The following is a 12,929-nucleotide window of genomic DNA, read 5'->3' as shown; positions in this document are numbered from 1 at the left end:
GGACCCCTGCAATCTTGTATTCGCCACCCACCTGTTTGAGCTGAACGCCGTGGTGCCAGCTCACAAACAGCCGGGTGGCGACCACGGGGCCGGAGTATCGTGACATCACGGTTCCACCCCCGTGTGACGTCACCCCCGCCCCCACTATGCAAATCTATGGGAGGGGGCGTGGCTATAATTTCATGCAGAAATTCTGGTGTGTGAACATAGCCTTGGACGGCAGGCACTGTGGGGGTGTTAATGTTTTAGTAGGAGGCCAAACAGATCTTGTGACAGAGAGAAGTTGGGGAGATTTATCAAAACCTATGCAGAAGAAGAGTGGTAAAGTTGCCCATAGCAAGCAATCAGATTGCTTCTTTTATTTTTCAGAGGCCTCTTTGAAAATGAAAGAAGCTTTCTGATTGGTTGCTATAGGCAACTGCTTCACTTTTCATCTGCACAGGTTTTGATAAATCTCCCCCATTGTAACTTTACCAAAAGACTGCCGTTGCAAATGCCATATCAGACAGAAATTATAATTTAACTCCAGTATAACAAATAGTTTACAATCAGAAATTAGGTCGAATAAAGAAAATGACAGAACAAGAAGTGCCTAAAATGCCCCAAAAAAGTATATCAGACAATACCTTCAAAGTGGTTTTCCAGAGTTTTTTTTTCTACTCAACTATGCTCAGGGTGCAGTTAAATAGAAAAAAAAATCTATACTTACCATCCTCAATCCTGCTCAGATGTGTCAGTCCCAGCTGCACTGCACATCCTTGTGTCTGTGTAGGCACAAGAAACTTGGCACTCAGCCAGTCAGTGACTGAGGCGGGACACCATTGCAGCCACTGATTGGCTGATCATGAAGGTCCTTGTACCGACACCAGCACAATGTGTCGACACCAAAACTGTGGCAGCAGCAGGGGAATGAGGAAGTTATGTATAGAATTTTTTTAAATATTGGGCAGCGCCCTAAACACAGTTCAGTATACTCCATTAAAGGGTTACTCTGCTCCCCAGCCTCCGGAACGTTGAGTTCCTGAACGCTGTGTGCGGGCTTCCGTGGTCAAGCCCGCCCCCTCGTTACGTCACACCCTGTCATGTGACATAACGTCCAGCCCCCTCAATGCAAGTCTATGGGAGGGGGCGTGGCGGCCATAGACTTTCATTGATTGGGCAGGCCGTGACGTCACAAGGGAGCGGGCCTGAACACGGAAGCCCTCACGCAGCGTCCAGAAACTCAATGTTCCGGTGTGAGGTGGAATAACCCTTTAAGTGCTCCTAGCTGCAGACAGTCACAATTAAGGTATGATCACATGGGCACATATGCTCCCATATGAGGTGCTGCATAACGGCTTCATCTCGGAGCTGCAAACAGTGCAGGGGGAAAGAGGGGGGGGAGCTCCCAATGGCATGTCACTCTTTCTTAGCATGTTTTGGGCTGCGGATGGAAATGTCCTACTAGAGGCTGCGGTTAAATGTATGTCCTGAGGGCAAAAATTATGATCTGAGGTGCTGAAACCTGCTAATCAGAGACCTTGGGGGACATATATTAGGCCGCATCACTAAGGAAGACCCCCTATAGCTGCACATTTGTGCACAGAAATCGTAATGCTCAAACATCACTATTTGTATGCAAAGATATGTGACTTTGAGGGTCTGCGCCACTCATGCCAGGGGCGTGTGAAGGAGGCCTGATAGAGGTTGGAAGGGGGCTTGACCTCGCATGGACTTGAAACCCCTAAAGTCTCCGAAATATATCCTCAATAGGCGGTGCATATGTGCGTGTCCACCAGGTGAAACAACAGCCACGGAACCCGTGGATTTACTAAAAGGCATTCACCAGTGGACCAAAAACGGGTGGCGCATTATTTATGTGTAGTGCCCCAAAACGCCAGACATGATAAATGTCCTAACTTGATACAGTCCATGCATTATTTATCTAGTATTACTAGGAAAACTGACTTGTCGTATCAGCAACAAGGACACATTTATGTGGGATTGTTTTGATATATTAGACTTGGTTGTTCCTAAAATTATTAATACATTCACAAATATATGAAACAATTTCCAGACATTGATAAAGAGAACTATAACTTCTCACAGGGGGCAGGGAAGATACTTGGAGGAGATCTTTGCTCGCCCAGAATTTACATTATCACCTACATTATTCTGTAGATATTGGGGGAGATTTATTAAAACCTGTCCAGAGGAAAAGTTGCTGAGTTGCCCATAGCAACCAATCAGATCGCTTCTTTCATTTTGCAGAGGCCTTGTTAAAAATGAAAGAAGCGATTTGATTGGTTGCTATGGGCAACTCAGCAACATTTCCTCTGGACAGGTTTTGATAAATCTCCCCCATTGTCCTTGCTGATGGTATTACAGTGACCCCCCGACCTACGATGGCCCCGACATATGATGAAATCGACATACGATGGCCTCTGAGGCCATCGCATGTCGATGTCAGCATCGACATACGATTCTTTTTTATGTCGGGGCCATCGGATTAAGTGCTATCCGGCAGCGCCAAATGCTTAAGCTGCTGCCGGATAGCAGCTTAATGTTCCCTGTGTGGTGCGGTAAGTATTACTTACCCCTCCACGATGCTCGGGGGTGTCCTCCGGGTCCAGCGCTGGTCTTCTCGGCCCTCTCCGATGACGTCAATACGCTTCTGCGCATGTCATCCAATAGGAATAGCGTACGCAGTGGCGTAATGACGTCGCTACGCAGGCCCAGTAAGGCCTTGCGGAAGACAGAAGAGGACCGGAGAAGACAGTAGAGGACCGGAGAAGACAGCGGAAGACCGGAGAAGACAGCGGAGAGCCCAGCGGAGGCCCGGGGACACCATCTCGAGCGGCGGGGACACCATCTCGAGCGGCGGGACACCATCTCGAGCGGCGGGGACACCATCTCGAGCGGCGGGGACACCATCTTGAGCGGCGGGGACAGGTGAGTACAGCTTCCTATACTTTACATTGCACGGATCCCTCAACATACCATGGATTCGACAAACGATGGCTCGTTTGGAACGAATTACCATCGTATATTGAGGGACCACTGTATATAATTACACTGTGAGCACAATCTACTGCAGTGTTTCCCAACCAGGGTGCCTCCAGCTGTTGCAAAACTGCAACTCCCAGCATGCCTGGACAGCCAACGGCTGTCCATGCATGCTGGGAGTTGTAGTTTTGCAACAGCTGGAGGCACCCTGGTTGGGAAACACTGATCTACTGTGTTTTATGCCTTTCCCAGGTGTGTAACATAAGTGTGTTTGTACTTCCCACATCCTATATGCTAATGTTCTGTAAACATACCAAGTTTTAACACCTCTAATGCCAAGTGCATATCTACAGTTGGAAATCTTTTTAATGTCACGTGACAGGGTTCTCTTTACTGTAGCAAAGTACATGATCATGTGGTGCCATCTTCTGGCTGCAATATACTGTGTAATCTGCAATGTAAAAAATATGATTATTTCCATTATTATTATTATTATGAATACAGTAATTATTAGTGTTGGGCGCGAATATTCGCATTTCAAATTTTTATCGCGAATATTATAGTCGTAATATATTTGAAATTGCGAAAATATTAGCTTTTTCGCATATGTGAATATTCTCATATGTGAATATTCACATATGCGCATATTTGCATATGTGAATATTCGAATATGCACATATAAACATATGTGAATATTTGCATATTTCTTCTTTTCACTTGTGGGCAAATTAGAATTAGTGTGTCCTTCATATAAGGATACACTGGCGAATGTCTCAATTTTAACATCAGTGTTGAGGGATAGCCAATGTCATTGTATACATCTACCACAGTAGTGCACCCATATTCCTGTTTTTTATTATTCTTATTGTTACACATCCACACCGGTGGTGTAGGATTCTATTGTGGCACTTGTAGTCCGCTGCAGGCATCCTCCATTGTATGCATTTTTATGCTGGGGATCGCCCCTAGCAACGGACTACAAGGGCAGGATCTGCTCCCCCAGTATAAATGCACAACCATATTTGGGGTTGAGCACCTCCAGCCATTTGAGACCACGTTTTTTGTTGTTTGTTCAAATTAGAATGATGCAAATACACTTGTCAGAGGTTATCAACAACATCCCTAGCAACCAATAGTAAAGTTGCCCACCCCTTCACGGTTTTCTTCCTCGAATACGCAAATATTCACATATGTGAATATAACAAATACACGAAATTTGCGAATATAGGACGAATATTCTTCTACATATTGGCGAAATATCGCGAATTCGAATATGGGCAATGCTGCTCCTCACTAGTAATTATTATGTGTAATTATTATTATATTTCATTGTCTAAAGCTATGAATATTGTACTGTACTTCATACATTGCAGTTTATCTTACATCTCAGTCTTGTGTTCGCATATGTTGATATGCAGGATGTTACAGAACAGGACAATTGACTAATGTATTCTGTAGAAAATGAGTGTCTATTGCAGGATACTGTAATAGGGTTTATATTCTGTACACACTAAAAGGGAAACTATGAGTAGGTTAGAACTTGCTTGCCTGCTGATATAGGCCAATAGGGCATGGTACTGTGATTAACAGGGTGTCTATAATATTTTGTATCCTGTGCAAATTATTTATAAAATGCCGTCTTATACATATGTAAATTAGTGTGTTCGGTGCACTGGGCTTGTTCCTTTACCCCTAGGTGCACTATGCCACCCGCTCCTGTTACCAATGCCTCTTTCTGCATATTCATCCACTCCTATGCAGTTCCCAGCAGCAATGAATTACGTCACTGTAGAGGGGTCAATGGATATGCAAGAGGAGGCCTTGTTACAGGAACAGGCGGGCGGCCGGATTGGTGCTTCTAAGGGTCTATTCACACGGCAGAATTTCCGCTAGCGGAATTCCGCCTCAAATAAAAGCCTAATAGACTTCTATGGGATTCCGCACTCACATTCACATTTCACCGGGAATTCCCGCACAGATTCCGCACCAATTCCGCACAAAATTCACAGAAGTGGAATTGGGGCAGATGAGAGGAAATTCTGCCGTGTGAATAGACTTTAAGGATAAAGAAATACTCCCGTAAAATCTTACACATTGTTTTAGTTTACGGCTTTTTTATTTTAATTGGTGGCACAGATCTGATGGACATTCTTCAGGATTATTCTCACTGCAAGATACAGTAGGAGTTCCTATCTGACCCAGGACTGAGCTTTGTTGTCCAGCAATGGCATTCAAAATAGAATAAAAAATACAACAACAGATCTGCGATGTTATCCAGGCACTACTGCCTAGCCTGGTTTTATAATATGGCACCATTCATATTTGGATCACAAGTCAGAGGTAACAACTTCACATTATAGATGAGTAAACCAAACCCATAGAACACGAGTTTGATCAGAAATTTGCTAAAAGCTTGATTCGATACAATACAGCTCTGGTATGTCCTTCATATGAGTATATACTGGCGAATGTCTCAATTTTAACATCAGTGTTGAGGGATAGCCAATGTCATTGTATACATCTAACACAGTAGTGCACCTATATTCACCCATATTCCTGTATTGTATTATTCTAATTGTCACACATCCACACTGTCTATCTGGTGTAGGATTCTATTGTGGCACTTGTAGTCCGCTGCAGGCATCCTCCATTGTATGCATTTTTATGCTGGGGATTGCCCTTAGCAACGGACTACAAGGGCAGGATCTGCTCCCCCAGTATATATGCACAACCGCATTTGGGGTTGAGCACCTCCAGCCATTTGAGACCACATTTTTTGTTGTTTGTTTAAAAAGCGTGATTCGGCTAGAACTTGAACTTCAGGTAGTTTGTTTCGGCAGAACCTGCTAATATAACATCAGCCACATGGCAGAAAGGAGAAAGAGGAAGGATCATATGACCTAAGGGGAACCCATAATGCATTCCAAACAATTATCTCAGCCAATCTCTATTTATAATGAAGACTAATGTATCACAACATGTATTCTACATCTGAGCACTCTAAACATCTTAACCATCTCTCCATCATCTGTTGACAATGACAACTGAATAGACTTTATGTAAGGAAAACACCTCCCAGAAACTTAGTATAAAGGTACGATTACACGCGCGGATTTACAGCTGGTGAAGGCCCGCTCTATGCTGTCTTTACATGTGCCTACTCGTAGTGGCAATACGCCGCTACAAACAGACACAATGCGATGTGCGAGTCTGCCTAGCTCAGAGCAGGGAGAGCGACCGCGATGTGCGAGTAAGCCGCGCACATCGCTGCACTGTGTCTGCTTGTAGCGGCGTATTGCCGCTACCAGCAGGCACATATAAGCCAGCATACAGCGGGGCCTTCACAAGCGGATCCGCAGCTAAATACGCTGCAAAAATCCGTCATGTGAACGTACTCTTAAAGTCTTCCTCACAGCTGGTAGTCTTATACAGGGATATAGTTGGGGGAAGGAGTTGCCAAGATGTGTTCCCCGGGTGCTTAATACCTTACTTCACATGGTGGAGAGCAGTGTCATTGTACATACAGACACTTCACATTGACATAGGCAATTGTAACACCCATTAAAATTTATTCTCATACAGTATATCCAGGAGTGATAACAGGAAAACAGCACTACTCAAAATTTAAAGAAAAGATTGTCCAGAATAAAAAAAAATAAAAAAAAATAAAAGAAAATGTAAGTATTTCTTAAAACAGGCTATTAACACCTTAAGGACCAGGCCCATTTTGGCCTTAAGGACCAGACCAATTTTATTTTTGCAGTTTAGTTTTTTCCTCCTCGCCTTCTAAAAATTATAACTCTTATATTTTCATCCACAGACCCATATGAGGGCTTGTTTTTTGCGTCACCAATTGTACTTTGTAACTACATCACTTATTTTACCATAAAATGTATGGCGCAACCAAACAAATATTATTTATGTGGAAAAATTTAAAAGAAAACCGCAATTTAGCAAATTTTGGAAGGTTTTGTTTTCACGCTGTACACTTTCTGGTAAAAATGACATGTTTTCTTTATTCTGTGGGTAAATACGATTAAAATGATACCATGATTATATGCTTTTCTATAATTGTACCGCTTAAAAAAATCTAAAACCATTTTAACAAAATTAGTATGTGTCACGATGCCGGCTGGCAGGAGGTGGATCCTCTGTGCCAGAGAGGGATTGGCGTGGACCGTGCTAGTGGATCGGTTCTAAGTCACTACTGGTATTCACCAGAGCCCGCCGCAAAGCGGGATGGTCTTGCTGCGGCGGTAGTGACCAGGTCGTATCCACTAGCAACGGCTCAACCTCTCTGACTGCTGAAGATAGGCGCGGTACAAGGGAGTAGACAGAAGCAAGGTCGGACGTAGCAGAAGGTCGGGGCAGGCAGCAAGGATCGTAGTCAGGGGCAACGGCAGGAGGTCTGGAACACAGGCTAGGAACACACAAGGGAACGCTTTCACTAGGCACAAGGGCAACAAGATCCGGCGAGGGAGTGCAGGGGAAGTGAGGTATATATATGGAGTGCACAGGTGAACACACTAATTAGAACCACTGCGCCAATCAGCGGCGCAGTGGCCCTTTAAATCGCAGAGACCCGGCGCGCGCGCGCCCTAGGGAGCGGGGCCGCGCGCGCCGGGACAGGACCGACGGAGAGCGAGTCAGGTACGGGAGCCGGGGTGCGCATCGCGAGCGGGCGCCACCCGCATCGCGAATCGCATCCCGGCTGGAGGCAGTATCGCAGCGCACCCGGTCAGTGGATCTGACCGGGGCGCTGCAGTAACGAGAGTGTAGCGAGCGCTCCGGGGAGGAGCGGGGACCCGGAGCGCTCGGCGTAACAGTACCCCCCCCCCTTGGGTCTCCCCCTCTTCTTTGAGCCTGAGAACCTGAGGACCAGATTTTTATCTAGGATATTGTCCTCAGGTTCCCAGGATCTCTCTTCAGGACCACAGCCCTCCCAGTCAACCAGAAAAAAGGTTTTCCCTCTGACCTTTTTGGAGGCCAGTATCTCCTTTACAGGAAAGATGTCCGAAGAACCGGAGACAGGAGTGGGAGAAATAAGTTTAGGAGAGAAACGGTTGAGGATGAGTGGTTTAAGAAGAGAGACATGAAAGGCATTAGGAATACGAAGAGAAGGAGGAAGAAGAAGTTTGTAAGAGACAGGATTAATCTGGCACAAAACTTTGAAAGGACCAAGATAGCGTGGTCCCAATTTGTAGCTGGGAACACGGAAGCGGACATATTTAGCGGAGAGCCATACCTTGTCTCCGGGAGAAAAAATGGGGGGAGCTCTTCTTTTCTTATCAGCAAACTTCTTCATGCGTGATGAAGCCTGTAAGAGAGAATTTTGGGTCTCTTTCCATATGGTGGAAAGATCACGAGTTATTTCATCCACAGCGGGCAAACCAGAGGGCAAGGGAGAAGGGAGGGGGGGAAGAGGGTGACGGCCGTACACCACGAAAAATGGGGATTTGGAAGAAGATTCAGAGACTCTGAAGTTATACGAGAATTCGGCCCATGGTAGAAGATCTGCCCAGTCATCCTGGCGGGAGGAAACAAAATGCCGTAAATAATCACCCAGGACCTGGTTAATTCTTTCTACTTGCCCATTGGATTGAGGATGATAAGCAGAAGAAAAGTTTAATTTAATCTTGAGTTGTTTACAGAGAGCCCTCCAGAATTTTGACACGAATTGGACGCCTCTATCCGAGACGATCTGCGTGGGCAACCCGTGAAGACGAAAAATATGTACAAAAAATTGTTTTGCCAACTGAGGCGCTGAAGGAAGACCAGGAAGAGGAATAAAATGTGCCATCTTGGAAAATCGATCAACGACCACCCAAACAACAGTGTTGCCACGGGATGGGGGTAAGTCTGTAATAAAGTCCATACCAATCAGAGACCAAGGCTGTTCGGGGACAGGCAGAGGGTGAAGGAGACCAGCAGGCTTCTGGCGAGGAGTCTTGTCCCGGGCACAGACAGTGCAGGCCCGCACAAAATCAACAACATCCGTCTCCAGAGTCGGCCACCAATAGAAACGAGAGATGAGTTGCACGGATTTCTTGATGCCCGCATGGCCTGCGAGATGGGAGGAGTGACCCCATTTGAGGATTCCGAGGCGTTGGCGTGGAGAGACGAAGGTCTTCCCTGGAGGAGTTTGCCTGATGGAGGCTGGAGAAGTGGAGATCAGGCAGTCAGGAGGAATGATGTGTTGCGGAGAGAGCTCTACTTCCGAGGCATCCGAGGAACGAGAGAGAGCATCGGCCCTGATGTTCTTATCGGCAGGGCGAAAGTGAATTTCAAAATTAAACCGGGCAAAGAACAGAGACCACCTGGCCTGGCGAGGATTCAGCCGTTGGGCAGACTGAAGATAGGAGAAATTCTTGTGATCGGTGTAAATAATAACTGGAAATTTAGATCCCTCCAGCAGATGCCTCCATTCCTCAAGTGCTAATTTAATGGCCAGTAGCTCTCGATCCCCGATGGAGTAGTTCCTCTCCGCCGGAGAGAAGGTCCTAGAAAAAAAAACACAGGTAACAGCATGCCCGGAAGAATTTTTTTGTAGAAGAACCGCTCCAGCTCCTACTGAGGAGGCATCAACCTCCAATAGGAAGGATTTAGATGGGTCAGGTCTGGAGAGCACGGGAGCAGAAGAAAAGGCCGACTTGAGCCGTTTAAAGGCGTCTTCCGCTTGAGGAGGCCAGGACTTAGGATTGGCATTCTTCTTGGTTAAAGCCACGATAGGAGCCACAATGGTGGAAAAATGTGGAATAAATTGTCTGTAATAATTGGCGAACCCCAAAAAACGTTGGATAGCACGGAGTCCGGAGGGGCGTGGCCAATCTAAGACGGCAGAGAGTTTGTCTGGATCCATTTGTAGTCCCTGGCCAGAGACCAAGTATCCTAGGAAAGGAAGAGATTGACATTCAAACAGACATTTCTCCATTTTGGCATAAAGTTGATTGTCACGAAGTCTCTGAAGAACCATGCGGACATGCTGGCGGTGTTCTTCTAGGTTGGCAGAAAAAATCAGAATATCGTCCAGATACACAACAACACAGGAATATAAGAGATCACGAAAAATTTCATTAACAAAGTCTTGGAAGACGGCAGGGGCGTTGCACAGGCCAAAGGGCATGACCAGATACTCAAAGTGTCCATCTCTAGTGTTAAATGCCGTTTTCCATTCATCCCCCTCCCTGATGCGGATGAGATTATAAGCACCTCTTAAGTCCAGTTTGGTAAAGATGTGGGCATCTTGGAGGCGATCAAAGAGTTCAGAGATAAGAGGTAGAGGGTAGCGGTTCTTTACCGTGATTTTATTAAGACCGCGGTAGTCAATGCAAGGACGTAGGGAGCCATCTTTTTTGGACACAAAGAAAAATCCAGCTCCGGCAGGAGAGGAGGATTTGCAGATAAACCCCTTTTTTAAATTTTCCTGGATGTACTCAGACATAGCAAGAGTCTCTGGGGCGGACAGAGGATAGATTCTGCCCCGGGGTGGAGTAGTGCCCGGGAGGAGGTCAATAGGACAGTCATAAGGCCTGTGAGGAGGTAGAGTCTCAGCTTGTTTTTTGCAAAACACATCAGCAAAGTCCATATAGGCCTTAGGGAGACCGGTTACAGGGGGAACCACAGGGTCACGGCAGGGAGTACTGGGAACCGGTTTAAGGCAGTCCTTGAAACAAGAGATACCCCAGCTCTTGATCTCCCCCGTGGACCAATCCAGGGTTGGGGAATGGCGTTGGAGCCACGGTAGTCCAAGGAGAATTTCGGAAGTGCAATTGGGGAGGACCAAGAACTCAATTTTTTCTTGATGAGGTCCGATGCACATTAGAAGGGGCTCCGTGCGGTAACGTATGGTACAGTCCAATCTTTCATTGTTAACACAATTGATGTAGAGGGGCCTGGCGAGACTGGTTACCGGGATGTTGAACCTGTTGATGAGAGAGGCCAAAATAAAGTTTCCTGCAGATCCGGAATCCAAGAAGGCCATAGTAGAGAAGGAGAAGGTAGATGCAGATATCCGCACAGGCACAGTAAGACGTGGAGAAGCAGAGTTGACATCAAGGACTGTCTCACTTTTGTGCGGAGTCTGCGTGCGTCTTTCCAGGCGGGGAGGACGGATAGGACAATCCTTCAGGAAGTGTTCGGTACCGGCACAGTACAGGCAGAGATTCTCCATGCGGCGTCGTGTCCTCTCTTGAGGTGTCAGGCGAGACCGGTCAACTTGCATAGCCTCCACGGCGGGAGGCACAGGAACGGATTGCAGAGGACCAGAGGAGAGAGGAGCCGGGGAGAAAAAACGCCTCGTGCGAACAAAGTCCATATCCTGGCGGAGCTCCTGACGCCTTTCGGAAAAACGCATGTCAATGCGAGTGGCAAGATGAATGAGTTCATGTAGATTAGCAGGAATTTCTCGTGCGGCAAGAACATCTTTAATGTTGCTGGATAGGCCTTTTTTAAAGGTCGCGCAGAGGGCCTCATTATTCCAGGATAGTTCAGAAGCAAGAGTACGGAATTGTATGGCGTACTCGCCAACGGAAGAATTACCCTGGACCAGGTTCAGCAGGGCAGTCTCAGCAGAGGAGGCTCGGGCAAGTTCCTCAAAGACACTACGAATTTCCGAGAAGAAGGAGTGTACAGAGGCAGTGACGGGGTCATTGCGGTCCCAGAGCGGTGTGGCCCATGACAGAGCTTTTCCAGACAGAAGGCTGACTACGAGAGCCACCTTAGACCTTTCAGTAGGAAACTGGTCCGACATCATCTCCAAGTGCAGGGAACATTGTGAAAGAAAGCCACGGCAAAACTTAAAGTCCCCATCAAATTTATCCGGCAAGGATAGTCGAAGGCCTGAAGCGGCCACTCGCTGCGGAGGAGGTGCAGGAGCTGGCGGAGGAGATGATTGCTGAAGCTGTGGTAGTAGCTGCTGTAGCATCACGGTCAGTTGAGACAGCTGGTGGCCTTGTTGCGCTATCTGTTGTGAGTGCTGGGCGACCACCGTGGTGAGGTCAGCGACATCTGGCAGAGGTACTTCAGCGGGATCCATGGCCGGATCTACTGTCACGATGCCGGCTGGCAGGAGGTGGATCCTCTGTGCCAGAGAGGGATTGGCGTGGACCGTGCTAGTGGATCGGTTCTAAGTCACTACTGGTATTCACCAGAGCCCGCCGCAAAGCGGGATGGTCTTGCTGCGGCGGTAGTGACCAGGTCGTATCCACTAGCAACGGCTCAACCTCTCTGACTGCTGAAGATAGGCGCGGTACAAGGGAGTAGACAGAAGCAAGGTCGGACGTAGCAGAAGGTCGGGGCAGGCAGCAAGGATCGTAGTCAGGGGCAACGGCAGGAGGTCTGGAACACAGGCTAGGAACACACAAGGGAACGCTTTCACTAGGCACAAGGGCAACAAGATCCGGCGAGGGAGTGCAGGGGAAGTGAGGTATATATATGGAGTGCACAGGTGAACACACTAATTAGAACCACTGCGCCAATCAGCGGCGCAGTGGCCCTTTAAATCGCAGAGACCCGGCGCGCGCGCGCCCTAGGGAGCGGGGCTGCGCGCGCCAGGACAGGACCGACGGAGAGCGAGTCAGGTACGGGAGCCGGGGTGCGCATCGCGAGCGGGCGCCACCCGCATCGCGAATCGCATCCCGGCTGGAGGCAGTATCGCAGCGCACCCGGTCAGTGGATCTGACCGGGGTGCTGCAGTAACGAGAGTGTAGCGAGCGCTCCGGGGAGGAGCGGGGACCCGGAGCGCTCGGCGTAACAGTATGCTTGAAATTGCCCTATTTTGACCACCTATAACTTTCTAATTTTTCCGTATATGGGGCGATATGAGGGCTCATTTATTGCACCATGATCTGTAGTTTCTATCAGTACCACTTTTGCTTAGGTTTTACTTTTTATAAATTTTTTATACATTTTTTGGGGAATAAAATGTGACAAAAAAAGCAGCAATT

This window comes from Hyla sarda, chromosome 4, assembly GCF_029499605.1.
Source record: "Hyla sarda isolate aHylSar1 chromosome 4, aHylSar1.hap1, whole genome shotgun sequence".
In the NCBI taxonomy this organism is placed as follows: domain Eukaryota; kingdom Metazoa; phylum Chordata; class Amphibia; order Anura; family Hylidae; genus Hyla; species Hyla sarda.
Note: the sequence above shows the minus strand (reverse complement) of the source record.